This window comes from Ambystoma mexicanum, chromosome 12 (assembly GCF_040938575.1).
Source record: "Ambystoma mexicanum isolate Mex_15411 chromosome 12, UKY_AmexF1_1, whole genome shotgun sequence".
NCBI classification, from domain to species: domain Eukaryota; kingdom Metazoa; phylum Chordata; class Amphibia; order Caudata; family Ambystomatidae; genus Ambystoma; species Ambystoma mexicanum.
This window is the reverse complement of record NC_090936.1, coordinates 494,371,728-494,386,093: the sequence shown is the minus strand read 5'-3', so window position 1 is coordinate 494,386,093 and position 14,366 is coordinate 494,371,728. Positions and strand designations below refer to the sequence as shown.

At 49.9% G+C, this 14,366-nt stretch overlaps 1 protein-coding gene across 6 annotated transcripts in view; it reads right to left on the bottom strand.

The window, feature by feature from the left end:
- Nucleotides 1-14,366, bottom strand: part of CNOT4 (CCR4-NOT transcription complex subunit 4) — a 1,427,191-nt gene that overhangs the window by 424,749 nt on the left and 988,076 nt on the right. The window lies entirely within an intron of this gene.

Below are 14,366 nucleotides of genomic sequence, written 5' to 3'. Positions count from 1 at the left end.
TCGATTCCGGGGGCATTTCGTTATATTTGTTTGGGTTTTTGCTGTGCTTATTGTTTTAACTGTTTGTTGTTGCATTTTTTGTATCCCGAATTTGATTGGGATGTTTTTTTGGTTTCAGAAACCGTCTTTTCGTTCATTGGGATATGGCAGTTGATTGACCAAAGGGTGTAGTGTAATGCATGTGCGATAATGACCTAAAAATAAATTGGCGCCGGTGCAAGGCCATTTTGGACATTCACTTCCAAACTGCAATGAAAGTCAACATTTCTGTGAGCTCAGTTAGGAGACATGAGGACTGCCACGGGTGCAATAATATATTATGAAGCAGATGAGCTCACTCTGGAGGAAAACTGTTGAATTGAACGCTCGGAGACGAGACAAGAAGGGAGTCCGAGCTGTGCAGGTGCAGCGATACAGGGTTCTGGGAACGAGCACGCGGGATACAAGCTGGATTTTTCCACTCTTTGCTTCCCATGCTTGCTGTCTGTCCTTCGGCCGGGGTCAGTTTGCAACCCATGATGGGCAGGGATTTGTTCCCCCACAAGAGGAGAGGTATTTCCGAAGAAAGATCAGAGAATTGGAACCCTGGGTGATGAAGTCTCGCTGAGAGGGAGGATGCTCCGCTCCAGACCCAGTTAGCATGTGTGATCTCTCTGTCTACCTGCCTCAGGACTGGGTAATGTCGTATTGGCCAAGGTGAAGTAGTCTCCTTCAACTGCACTAACAGTGATGTAGACCTTGTTTGTAACTATCCTGGTCTGTGTGTCTATGTATAATCAATTGTATTTATTCCAATAGGTATTTGTATGCCTATACTTTGAAAGAAAAGGGACTGTAAGGAACAAGTTACTTACCTTTAACTGTTGTTCTCCAGCATGGGTCTGGCATGGATTCACATGCTCATGAATATTCCCCGTCGTCAGGCTGGGAATCCTCGGTAAAGAAAAAATCAGTATCAGTTTCGTTTCTGATCTGTCTTTCTTAGTAGTAACCAATCACTGATCTCTGCGTCATACTGACCACAGCCAATGACTGCCCTCTACCTAAGCCCCGCCTCTGGCAGCCATCTTCAGATTTGGTAGCACGTGAAGAGGCAGTATGACCAAGTGAAGAGCCGCAGAGGGGTAGGCGGGAGGGTTCGCATGTGAATCCATGCCAGACCCATGCTGGAGAACAACAGTTACAGGTAAGTAACTTGTTCCTTCTCCAGCATGGGGTCTGGCATGGATTCACATGCTCATGAATATAAGATTAAATAGCAGTACACACATGCACAACCACGGGAGGTGGCAAAAGGCTCAACATTAAGCAATACAAAAAACAACATTAAGCATCTTTTACTTCCTCACCAGGCTCACCTTAGGCGAACAGGTTGCGCAGCACTGCTTGGCCGACCCTGGACTCCTCCCTGGAATCCCGATCGACGCAGTAGAATCTTGTGCTGGTGTGCGTCGACCTCCACGTAGCAGCCCTGCAGATGTCCAGCAGGGGCACACCAGATAAGAACGCCGTAGTAGCAGCGATCGCTCTGGTCGAATGATCTTTCGGACGGCCTGGCAGCGGTCGGTTAGCCAACCGGTGGCAGTGCATGATGCAGCCGGAGAGCCATCTGGAAATAGAAGACTTCGAGAGAGCCTTCTCTTGATTCACAGGTCCAAAGTTCACGAACAGCTGTGATGTCCTCCGGAAACTCTTTGTGCGGTCCACGTAGAACTTCAGCGCTCTAGCCACATCCAGCGAGTGCAAAGTCCTCTCAGCCAGCGACGAAGGAGACAGGAAGAAAACAGGTAACACCAAGGGCTCGTTAAGATGTAAGTCCGACGGTACCTTGGGCATAAAGGAGGGGTGCGTCCTAAGCACCACCCTCGAGGCATGGAAAGTCAAGTACGGTGCTTTGCAGGATAGGGCGTGGATCTCTCCCAATCGTCGTGCGGAGGTAATGGCCACCAGGAATGCAGTCTTCCACGACACAAACTTCATTGGTGCGGAGTGCATCGGCTCGAATGGGGGCCCCCATGAGCCTGGTCAGCACCACGTTAAGTTCCCACGCCGTGGCCTTCACCGGAGGGAACGACCGGAACAGTCCTTTCATAAACTCTTTTACCAGTCGATGGGACCACAGGGACGTCCGTCCTGTGGTTCTGGTATATCTGGAGATCGCTGCCAGATGAATCTTAATGGAGGCATGGGCTAGCCCAGCCTTTGCCAGCGATAGCAGGTACGGCAGCACTTGAGGGGCCGTAATCCGTAGGGGGTTGATCTTCTGTGCTCGGCACCAGATAGAGAACCTCTTCCACTTATGACCGTAGCATTTGAGAGTCGAGTACGCCCTGGCCTTTGCAAGAACCTCTCTGCAATCGGCCGGTATATCGTAGCCTCCAAACTCTAGCGCTGCAGGAGCCAAGCCTGCAGGTTCAGCGACGCCGGATTGTGGTGGAAGATGGTGCCTCCTTCTCTGGAGAGAAGGTCCGTGTCCGCCGACAGCTTGATGGGAGGGGACGTTGACAAGTCCAGAAGGTCCGGGAACCAGATCTGCCTCGGCCACGCCGGTGCAACGAGGATCATCCTGCACCGGGACCTCTTGAGCTGGCTGATGAGTCGAAGCAGCAACGGCAACGGAGGGAACGCATACAGGTATAGGCCGTCCCAGGGGAACGAGAACGCATCGTCCATGCTTCTCGGCTGGGGAAACCTGCTGGCGAACCTCTTGCACTTCGAGTTCGTCGCTGTTGCGAACACGTCGATTTGGGGTTTGCCCCATCGTCGGAAGAGTTGATCCACCTGATCCTGGCGCAGTTCCCACTCGTGACACGCACGCAGCTACCTGCTGAGCAAGTCGGCGATGGTGTTGCTTTCTCCTGCCAGGTGGAAGGGAACCAGGAACATCCCCTGGGCGACAGCCCAGTGCCACAGATCCTGTGCCTCCTTGGATAGGGCTGGGGATCTGGTGCCTCCCTGCTTCCGTATGTAAAACATTGTCGTGGTGTTGTCCGTGAAGATCCGCACCACCTTGCCCTCGAGCAACGGGAGGAACGATTTGAGAGCCCAGAACACGGCTCGGAGTTCCAGGACGTTGATGTGCAGGAGCCTCTCCTCCGGGAGCCAGAGGCCTCTTGCGTGGAGATCTACGGTGTGGGCGCCCCAACCTTCCAGGGAGGCGTCCGTCGTCACCGTCTCCTGGTACGCCGGCGTCTGAAAGTCCTTGCCCGCCGTGAGGTGCGCTCGAACGCCCCACCACTGAATCGCCCGCCGGAACACCTCGTTGAGGGGGACCCTGTCTTCTAAGGTGCCCGTCGCCTGCATCCAACGGGCGTCGAGAAATTCTTGAAGAGGGCGCATCCGTAGTCTGCAGAGGCGCACCAGGTAGATGCAGGAGGACATCATCCCCAGGAGGGACTTGATGGACCTCACCCTGGCCACGTCCGTGGCTAGCAGGCGCTGCACTTTGCCTAGAATGGTCTTCGTCCGTTCTTCCGACGGGGCCGCCAGGCGCCTCACTGTATCGAGCTTCGCTCCCAGAAACAGGGTCACCTGCGACGGCACCAGGAGGGACTTTGGGTAGTTTATGGCGAACCCCAGGTCTGTGAGTAGCTGGACAGTCCTCGCAGTGTGTTCGACGGCGAGTTCCCTCGTCTTCGAACGGATGAGCCAGTCGTCCAGGTAGGGGTAGACGTGAATCCCCTGCCGGCCCAGCCGCGCCGCCACTGGTGCTAGGCACTTGGTAAAGACCCTGGGGGCCGACTTCAATCCGAACGGCAGTGCTCTGAATTGGTAGTGGCGTCCCTGGACGACGAACCTGAGGAACTTTCGGTGACTTTTGAGGATGGGAACGTGGAAGTATGCATCCTCCAGGCCCAACGACGATAGAAAGTCGCCTTCCTCCAGCTGTCCCAGTACGTGCTGTAGGGTGACCATCCTGAACTTTTGTGATCTGATGTATTTGTTCAAACGATGAAGGTCCAGGATGGGGCGCCAGCCGCCTGTCTTCTTCCTGACGAGGAAGTACCTTGAGTACACCCCGGAGCCTCTTCGGGACAAGCTCAATGGCGCCTTTCCTGAGCATCGCCCGTACTTCCAACAGCAGTTGCGGGATGTGATTTTCCTTCCTGGCCACAGGTGGAACGTGAGGGCACTTCTTCAGGAATTCGATAGTGTCCTCTTGCCAGGGTATCCAGCACCCAATGGTCGGTGGAGATGGACTTCCACACGCCGACGAAATTCGTCAGCCGTCCTCCCACCGGGGTGCTTTGGTGGGGGCCCGAGACCATGGCCGGTTCAGTCCTGCTTGGAGGTGGTGGCCTTGCCGCCCTGGCCACTTTGCCGACGGCGGCGAGGCGCTCCCTGCTTGCTGCGACCCCTGTAGGCCTCCTGAGACGAGGAGCGTGCCGCCTGGCGGTAGGACGATGAGCCACCGCTGGATCGCTTGGAGGCACCCCTGTCTGCCTCCGGAGCTCCGAAAGGGCCGTCGTTGCTGAAGGGCTCCTAGGGCGCAGGCCGTCTCCGTGTCCGTTTTTATGGCTTGGAGGGATTCGTCCACCGCCTTCCCGAACAAGTTGCTGCCGTCCAACGGCATGCCCAACACCCTGGTCTGGACGTCCTGACGGAAGTCGGTCGCCCGGAGCCAACCCCGTCGTCGTAGGCAAACACCGTTGCCCAGCTGGCGGAACCCGGTATCGGCAATATCGGTTGCCACTGTTATGGCGTGGTCCGACGCCACCTCGCCCTCTTGCAGTATTTCCAGGGCCTCGGACCTCTTGACGTCCGGCAGGAAGTCCAATTTGGGGGCCAGCTTAAACCAGAGCAGCCTGTCGTAACGGGCCACGATCGCCAGGGCGTTGGCCGCTTTGATGGTCGTCGCCCCATGGCGTCCAACTTCTTTCCCTCGCCGTCCGGCGGGGAATTCGACGCCGAGACAACCGAGTCTGGCGTTGGCTGGGCCCTGAGGCACAGGGGAGCGGTTTCGGGGACCCGGTACTTTTTCTCGTACCAATCCCGTTTGGCTGGTGCCGTGGAGGGGTTTTTGAGAACCGACAGGCCCTCCTCCCAGATGTCATCGATTAGAGGCACCGCGATGACAGTCTTCCTCTTGGCCTCCCGGCGCTGATAGAGGAAACCTTCCTTTTTCTGCTCCTCCGGGCAGAGCTGGAACAATTCGGACGCCCTGGCGATCATGGTGTGGAATGAGCCAATCTCGTCGGGCGGCGAGGCCCGTGCGACGGGAGACCCGTTCCGTCGTTGTCGCCCTCAGAACCCGTCGTCGAGCCCAACGCACCGTCATCTCCCGACTCGTGGGAGGATGAGGAGGGAACTGTAGGCCTTACGGGGGCGAGCGGAGGAGAGGGTTGGGTCCTCCGTCGTTTGTTCTGAGGACTTCCCGACGGGCGAGGCTGCGGGTCCTCCGGCCTCGGCCGTGGGCACCTCGTCCTTATCTCAGAGTTTAAGGACTGGATCGCAGACAAAATGGCCACCGAGCCATCCTGAGGCCTAGGTTCTGGCCGCGCCGGAAGGGAAGGCTGCTCTTCCTCGCCATCGTCGTCTTCCTCGGTTATCTCCCGAGGATCTTCCTTACGGGATCGAACCTTCTCGAATTGGACTTCGAGGTTCCTCACGGCCTCGGTCAGTTCCTCCTCCAAGGCTGACTCCGAGCTCGAGGAGGCTACCGTGCCCCCTCGCTTCTTCCATCATGGCGGCCATGACGATGGGCTGAAAAGAGGATTCCCTCCTTGGCGGCAGGGAAACTCTAGTCCCGGAGGCAGTCTCCGCTGGCGGGGTCTCTGCCGGCTTGGCCAGAGTCGCCTCGATCGAGGCCTTTGCCTGCTGGGTAGGGGCCTTCACCACCTTAGGTGCGCCCCGGGCTTTCTCCTTCGGGGGAGTGGCGACGCCTCGCCCCCTCTTCCGAGATCGGAAGGGGCTTCTCCCGAAGCTTACCCGGGGTCTCGGACTTCCTCTTCCCCGAACCAGAGCGCTGGCTCGTGGTTGACGGTGCCGGGGAAGGTGCGCCCTGCCTGGCGACCGAAGAGCCCGACCTTTCGGCGCTCCCGGAGCCAGCGGACTCGCGGCGCTTGGCCTGGTGTTGGGCCCCCGTCGCGCCCGCACAGGATTTAGAAGCCCGCTCGGACCCTTTCTTCTTCTCACCCGTTGAGCCCTTCTCCAACCAGCTAGCGAGACGGGATCGACGGTCCCTCATGGCCCGCTACGACAAGTTCTTGCAGAACTGGCAGTCCTTCTCTACATGAGTCTTGTCCCCATGAAGGCAGTAGAGGCATTGCGAATGTTCGTCTTCCTTAAACACATTCTGCAGCCCACATCCAGGGCAGCTGCTAAACAGCTTGGGTCCGGCCGACGAACTCGCATCCTGGGCCATCTCGAAGTAGGCCGCATATCTTCTGGAATCCTCCAAGAAGTTGATTCGACGAAATCTTCACCCTTGAGGGGCGTAGGAAAATCCTGCAACGGGTAGCCGTTAACGGGATTAGAAACGGTGGAGCTTGAGACTCGATTAACTGAAAAAATTTGAAAATTCACCTGAAAAAGCGCGAAACACACAGTAAAAGCTTGAGAGCTAAGCACGAGGACTCCCAACACTTGAACGTGCGGTAAAAATCTGAAGATGGCTGCCAGAGGCGGGGCTTAGGTAGAGGGCAGTCATTGGCTGTGGTCAGTATGATGCAGAGATCAGTGATTGGTTACTACTACGAAAGACAGATCAGAAACGAAACTGATACTGATTTTTTCTTTACCGAGGATTCCCAGCCTGACGACGGGAATATTCATGAGCATGTGAATCCATGCCAGACCCCATGCTGGAGAAAGAGCCAATTATATTCCAATTGTTGGTCTAAGTGTGTATTACTGCCCCCCTGAGTCCAAGAACATTTGGTCCGTGTAATAAGGTAAGTGGTTCTACGGTCATTACATATGACAGAAAAGCAAAACACCATCTTAAAGAGAAGTACGGTCTAATAGTAAGTCTAGTACTGGTATATAAATAAGTCCTTATCAATAAAACAATCTAGTACTGATATTTCATTAGCTATATGTATTAACTTGGCAGTCACTAGCAGATTAATTCCATTTATTTGTACTGATCCAGGAACCATTATGAGCAAGTGCGCCACTCATTTCATGCTTGCCGATGCTGCTCCATCTAATATTGTTACAGTACAAGCTGATCCATCCCTCTAAAGGAGAGTGAACTTCAAATCTTTACATTGTGTATTCATAATTGGTCTTCATAGAAAACAACGTGATATTGTATATCACTAACATCAAACCATTATAATCCTGCGCTTATAGCTGCATTGAAGTGAAACTGCGCCAATAGAACATCACCTACTAACACATTGTAAAATCTAACATTTCCAATTGAAAGAATGTAATATCTAGTAGACACTTCAGTGCCAAGGTTCTTTTGTGCAATAAATAGCACATGTGCCAAATATGTGGCAGCATACTCAATATCAGATGACCAGCGATACAATAGGTTGACTCCTGGAACAAAAAGAAAGTTTCTTCCAAGCTGACAATCAAAGATCTTACCTATCTGAAAATCTAAGTGCAAGCACTTTGATGTCTATTAATGTCCACTTTTTTTTGAATGAACACTAAATACTCCAAGCATAAGTAATCATTGACTATTAACTTCAATTTAAAAAGAGATACATCTCAGGGTTCACTTCGAGCCCACATGGTTTTTAGATGTTACATGTGCATATTAATTTGGCTTCTAATTGCTCCATGTTCAGTTCTATATTCCCTTTTCGTTCATGTTCTGGAATGTGCGCTAAGCCCAAGAATTCCATATCTAACACATTGCCATGGAGTTTATCCACAAAATGTTGTGTTTGCGGATAGCTCAAGTCTGCATTTTTTATGGCTCTGTAGTGTTGTTGTATTTTAAATTCAGCAGGCCAATAGTTGACCCAATGAATCTCAAACCGCAACTAAAGACGATAACATACCACAAATTTCCCCAGACAAGTTATTTTGTGAGCCCACATTTTACCATCTTGTGTTTCAAAAGGGAGCTACATATACAAAGTCACACATCTTACATTTCAAACATTTAATGAACCCTGTAATTTGAGATCCGCTGGAAAGCCAACTGGTGGAAACGTTTTCAGGACATAGTATGTTCGTTATAGTAGGTGCTCTATAGAAGGTGACTTGTGGAACAGGACCCAACACTTTCTGTAAATCTGTCATTAGTAAGAATTTTCCAATGTTTGGTCATAATGGCTTGTATATTTTTGGCTTGATGTGTGTAGCCTCTAATTAATCTAATGACTTCATCATTGGGTTTACTCCTAGGTTTAAATAGATTAGCTCTATTTCTCTGCTCAGCTTTCCTTGTTGGATTGATCTAATATAGAGGCTACATATCCTCTATTCAGGAAGCGTGCACCAATGGATTTACCCTATTTCTGATGGTTACTCTCCTTCATACATATTTGTTTCACTCTTAGAAATTCTCCATAGGGAACTGATTTCTTTTTAAAGCTGGGGGATGATGGCTCTTGGCATGAAATAGAGAGTTAGAACTGGTCTCCTTTCTATATAAAGTGGACAATTCATTGTCCACTATTTGGAATTTAAGATCCCAGAAAATCAATGCTTGAGGACTCACAGTAATGGTTAAATGAACATTCATTTAATTATTATTCAGAATATTTATACATCTGGATATTTTCAGTACCATCTCATAAAATAAAAAGCTATCACTGTACCATACAACTATATGTTGCGTATACATCTCCAAATCTTCCTTCCATGCCATATTTTTCTCCCACTATCCCATATAGAGATTTGCATATGCCTGAGCCATACACAAGCCCATAGCAGTGCCCTATATTTGTAAGTATATGTTGCTGTTGTTGTGTATAAAATAGTTGTGTTCCAAACAGAATTTTAACAGGTCCATAAGCATCTCATTGTGCTGCCGATAACTGATGGATCTCATTTCTAAGAAATGTGGGCATGCATGAAGAACAAATTGGTGCTGTATGGACGTATAAAGTAACAACATCAAGCTATTGTGATTCCCAATTGATGTTAATCGATTTAGTGAGCAAATCCGTTACGTCTCGAATATACAAGTTAAGACTAATAAATGGCTGAAGGAAAAAAATCCCGAAATGAAGATGCATTTTCAAGTAAACTATTCATGGACAAAACAATAGGCCTCCCTGGGAGCAATGAAATATTTGTGTATTTAAGGGTTAAAATATATAAGCAGAGTCACAGGATAATTATTCTTGAGGGGAGTACTTTGTCTAACCAATTTTTATTTTTAGCAAGTCCAAAAAATTATCTTTAGTTTCTGTCAATTTCATAAATCGCATCTTTCAATTGTCTGTTAGCCACATTCATATACACAGTCTTGCCCATAACTACCACTCCTTTACGTGATGGTCGACTTACAATGGTATCATCCTTCTTCAATGCCACATTCTGCACATAGGAAAGAATCCTTGGTATTGGAGCAATATGCAATGAGTTTCTTTAAATCCTTTATGACCATCTCCTCAAACACTTCAATTTGGCCGTTGACAACGTTGTGACAAAAGATGGATTTACACTTTAATTTCAAATGAGTACTCATGTCTGTATAGATGCCTTTTAGATGTAACAAAATATTATTGTCCAAAGTCTCATCTTGTGCAGAGAAATTGGCACGTTCCTTTTGCAATGTAGATAGGCAGGGAAGATTTGTTAGATCTGCAACAGACAGGAGACACTTCTCTATCATCAAGAGTGTGCGTCTGCCTACCCTCATCCAACTTAGTATAATAGAATTATGTTAATTTTAATGTCCTTAAGAATTTAGTCTCTCCTTGCTGTTGTAAAATCAAAGGCGAGAGACAGACACAAAGAGTCCTAATTTCAGGACAGATTCATCAGTGGGTCCCAGAGGTCTTGATCATGTGTTAAAATATTTTAGCTGCAAGTCTTCTTTCCTCGTGGTCACCCCCTCTGGCTCTTCCCAAATCGTGTTACTCTGCTGGTTGTATTATGTTCGCCTTGATTGAAATCCTCGCCTCAATTTGTCTTTTCTGCTTTTCCTTCTGTTCCTTTTCCGTGTCCTGTGAACTTGCCTCGTCCTCTCTTGTCCATTTTGTTTCTTAAATTGAGCAACTTGAACTCTGCTAAAACATTCACACTCTTCTTTATGACATGTGTCTGATATTTTCACTTCAGAGCTACTTGGGTCTTCTGAGGGTGCAGCATTTAATTTTAATTCTGTTGTTGGGTTATTAAGCCTAGCTTTTATAGGGCCATCAAACAGTTTCGCAAAGGTGTTGATACGCCCCTGCTCATAATCTAGCCTGCCTCTTATTTTAGTAGTTTTCTGAGTTTTATTTCACCTTCGGATCTCTCCAGGTTTTCTTCTAACCTTGTGACACTTTTTTACATTCATCTCCCTCTTCCGAGGTGAATAGTTGCTGTTCCAGGTCTTCAATATCTTTGAGAAGTTTGACTGTCTATCTCCAAAGATCTTTGTTTAACATACATACACACATTTGAAATCTGGCAGGATCCTATGCGGATATATAAAAAGAATAATTTAAAAAGGCGCACTATTCAATATGCCAATAATATCCGATGGGTATAATGCAATGAAGATAGCTTATAAAAGCTCAAACCTTTATCAAGTCCACAGGGACCAGGCAAAAGAAAAACCACTGAAAATCAATGAAGCAGAGGGTACAAGAGTATAAGTGAGGAAGCACCCTTGAAAGCCAGTCGCAAGATGCTCCAGTAAGAAACAAGAGCTTTAGGGTGGGATACAGAGGGATCCCACAAGGAGGATGAGCAGCATAGGGTAAAGCCAGGGTGACCCACAAAGTAGCAGGTAAGTTGCAGCAACACCATCACTTGGGGGGTTCCAGCACAGGGTCCCATTACAGGTTTGTTGAGAATCAAAGGTCCATGGAGGCGCTCGAGAGCCCAAGCAAGATGGCTGTGGGCTGAAGGAGCTCCAACGTAAGACGACATTGAAGAGTCGGAACCTACTCCTTCAGAGTGCATGCATCAGATGGAAAAGGAGAATATATAAATCTGAACAGGTGGGTGAAATTTCATGGATAACCATGCATCTAGACTGAATATAAGCGCAGCCGAACGATCAGGTGACCCAATCCATGACAGAAGGCAGACCGCAATGAGGCGCAAAAACGAAGTGCCAGCATCACAGGGATAATCCGGCCCTCTATAAATAGAAGCATAATTGTACACCGGCGCCCGACACGGCTCCTTGCGGGGAAGACAAAGAGACCGCCTGACACAATGGCACAAGAAAAAAGGGGGAGCCGCGTGATGAGCGACGGGGAAGAGTGGTGCAGCAGACTGACAGCATCGACACAAACGCTGACAGTGGGACTGAGGTCACCAGCGCGCCACCATTCTTGCAAGCATCAAGGCAGTCAAGGGATACAGCACCTCTCCCGTGAGCGGACCAACAAATCCTTCAGAACACAGCAAACCGTGAGATCCCGTTTACAGACCGTAGGACATACCAGTCCCTGGACCCAAGGGGACGCAGTAATCACAGAGCGTGAAATCTTATTGCATGATGCCAACGGAGCATGAGGCGACCGCCTCCTGGCACACACCGACCCCAGACAGACCCGGAGGGGAGACTGGCGCCCCAGGCTCATACAAGTAAGTCCAGCAGGGGCCTCAATGAATACAGCGACAGCATGACCGCGATATCAGCAGGGACACAGCCAGGGGCATCACCAGCCAGGGATAAAAGAATATAGCCCCTGCAGGCGGCCCACACCCAGCAACACAGCAGACCACACAATGCGTCATCTTGACGCGGCAGACATAGCCAGCATGCACAGCGGCAGACGCTATATGGTTCCTGAGTTAATAGGGATGAAGATTGGAATGCAGGGAGGCTAGGAGGACTCAGTGAGGGGGAACAGCGCCACTGCCGCAGTGTAAACTTGAGGAGAACCATCTCCGGTTCCGGAAGCACCTCAAAACCTTCCTCTTTGCTTCTGCTTTCTCTGTCCCTCTCCCCTGCTAAATTCTACACTGAAATTGCACTGAATCTGCAACTGGGCCACTCTCACCGACCTCGGTCCTGGGCCCAGCCACTCTCCACTTGCGCTGCCTCCCTGGCATCCCCTGCACTGCGTGACTGTCTCTGTATCCCTACAGCCCCCCCCTTCCCAGCACTTGTCTGCACTTACCTTGCACTTGCCACCAGCTGGCCCTATTTATTTATTAATTTTTATTCTACTTACTTGTACTGCACTTCCCCCTCCCCTTCCCCTTGCACTTGCACTTTTCCCTTCCCCTACCCCTGCACTTGCGCGGTCTGAATGTTACCTGGCCTAGTAGGATCGTTGTCTGTCTTCCCCTTGTTCCCCCTCCCTGCCTCGTCGCGCCTTGAAACACTTGTGTATAGGCGCGTTACAAATGCCATATCATATCATAAAGCATACCCCCATACACAGGCCCAGGAAGCGAGAGCCTCCACCACCAGAACCCTCAAGGAAACACAACAGAGATCAGGACCCAGGAACCAAGGTCGGCTCCTTGGCGAAACAAGAGGCGAGCCAGGTAGGGGGGCCTAATAAGTACATCCAAACAGCAACAGAGGTGGTCACATAGAAAGGGGAGTACCAACAACCCCAGAACATGGGAAATCAGGAGGAGACACCCTCGGAAAGACCGGAAGGGCACAGAGAAGCAGAGGTGATCCGCTGGGGAAAAACTTAAGAGCGCACTGCAGCGCATGTGCCCCGCAGAGAACACCCACCCACCCCCGTGAACTCCCTGGAAGGACCCCACCTACACCCAGCTAAAAAGCCACCCAGACCTAAAACGCGATCAGGGACAGTGAAAGCATCAACCACCAGGACGACTGCGCAAAACCAGCCCGCAGTATGGCGTAAGTAAAGAGGTGGCCCGACAGTCACCCTACAGGTACTTAGTGCCACACACAACGCAAGGGGAACAACAACGCAAAAACCTTAGACCCCCGCAATACCATACATAGTGAGACTGCAATACGGAGGGCATGCAACAGGCTGCCCACACCCCAGACCTAAAAAAGGCATCACAGACGTCGCTCAACCAGGAGGCCTACCTAGACAATCAGCAAGAAATAAAACCAAAATGGTTGTCCAATCGCAACTTCAGGCCATATTGGCCAAAATGAAACTTATCAGTCAACGAACACAAGAAACAAACGCAACTGTTCAGGACATTAAGCGGGACCTCCAAGACGTACAAAGACGTCCGACAGTCCAAGCAGAGAGAACAACAGAATGAACAGCGCATTAGAAGATAACCAGACAATCGTGGAAAAAGACCTGGACACGGTTATACGAGAAGTACAAAGACTAGGGGACAAGATAGAGGATCAAGAAAACAGATCCTGCAGAAACAACCTCAGAATTGTTGGCATCCCAGAAAATGCAGAGGAGCCAGACATCGAAAAATACATATATGACCTCCTGCAAAACACCCTACACCTGGCTAATGCCAGAGACCTCGTTATAGAAAGAGTACACCGGCCACCGAAACCCAAGCCAGTGCCAAACAAACACCCAAGGGTCAGAACCATACGATTACTGAACTTTCAACACAAAGTGGCCATACTAAAAGCCTACAGAAAGGCAACCTCAATGCGCGTTGGCGGAACAGTAATTAAGAACATTTAACTACTACTAAATGGAAGTCTCAAGACGGCGGAAAGGCTTCAACCCCATATGCGAGGCACTGAAATCGACAGAACACAGACACTATCTAAAATTTCCAGCGATATGGTGCATCCAAATAGACCGACAATGGCACTCATTCGAGGACCCAGACTCGGCATGGCAGTTCCTGCAACGAAAGAACCTAGTGACGACAGATCTAGAAAAAACTACGGCAGAGGGAGCAAGATCAGACTATCCACCTCTGCCCCAACAAGAACAAATACGGGCAAAAGGGAAGTGGCAAAAAGTAGGCAGAGGGCCTCTGGGATGGTACCCCAGATCAAAGCAAGAGCACCGGCACGCCTTGAGGATGACCCAGCAAAGAGATATTGCAAGTGAAACCACATGACACTCATCTAAACTACAGAAGCAAAAATAACCACCCTGCAATGTGCAATTACATGTTTAAAATTCCAAGAGACATATCTCCAAACCACCAAGTGGTTGGTGACAAGAGATGCATAATTGAGTGACCTTTGCCACACATTCCATCTACCACCCCGCTGGTACTACCAGGACAATATATATCCGAAGAGGAGGCAAACCTTTGGCTTGCGCCCACCAACCCCATATATGGGCTTCTGGGCCAAGTATTGGCTAGGGCCAGCTGGTTGGCCCGCCCAATGTTACTGTTCATGGTTCTGTACA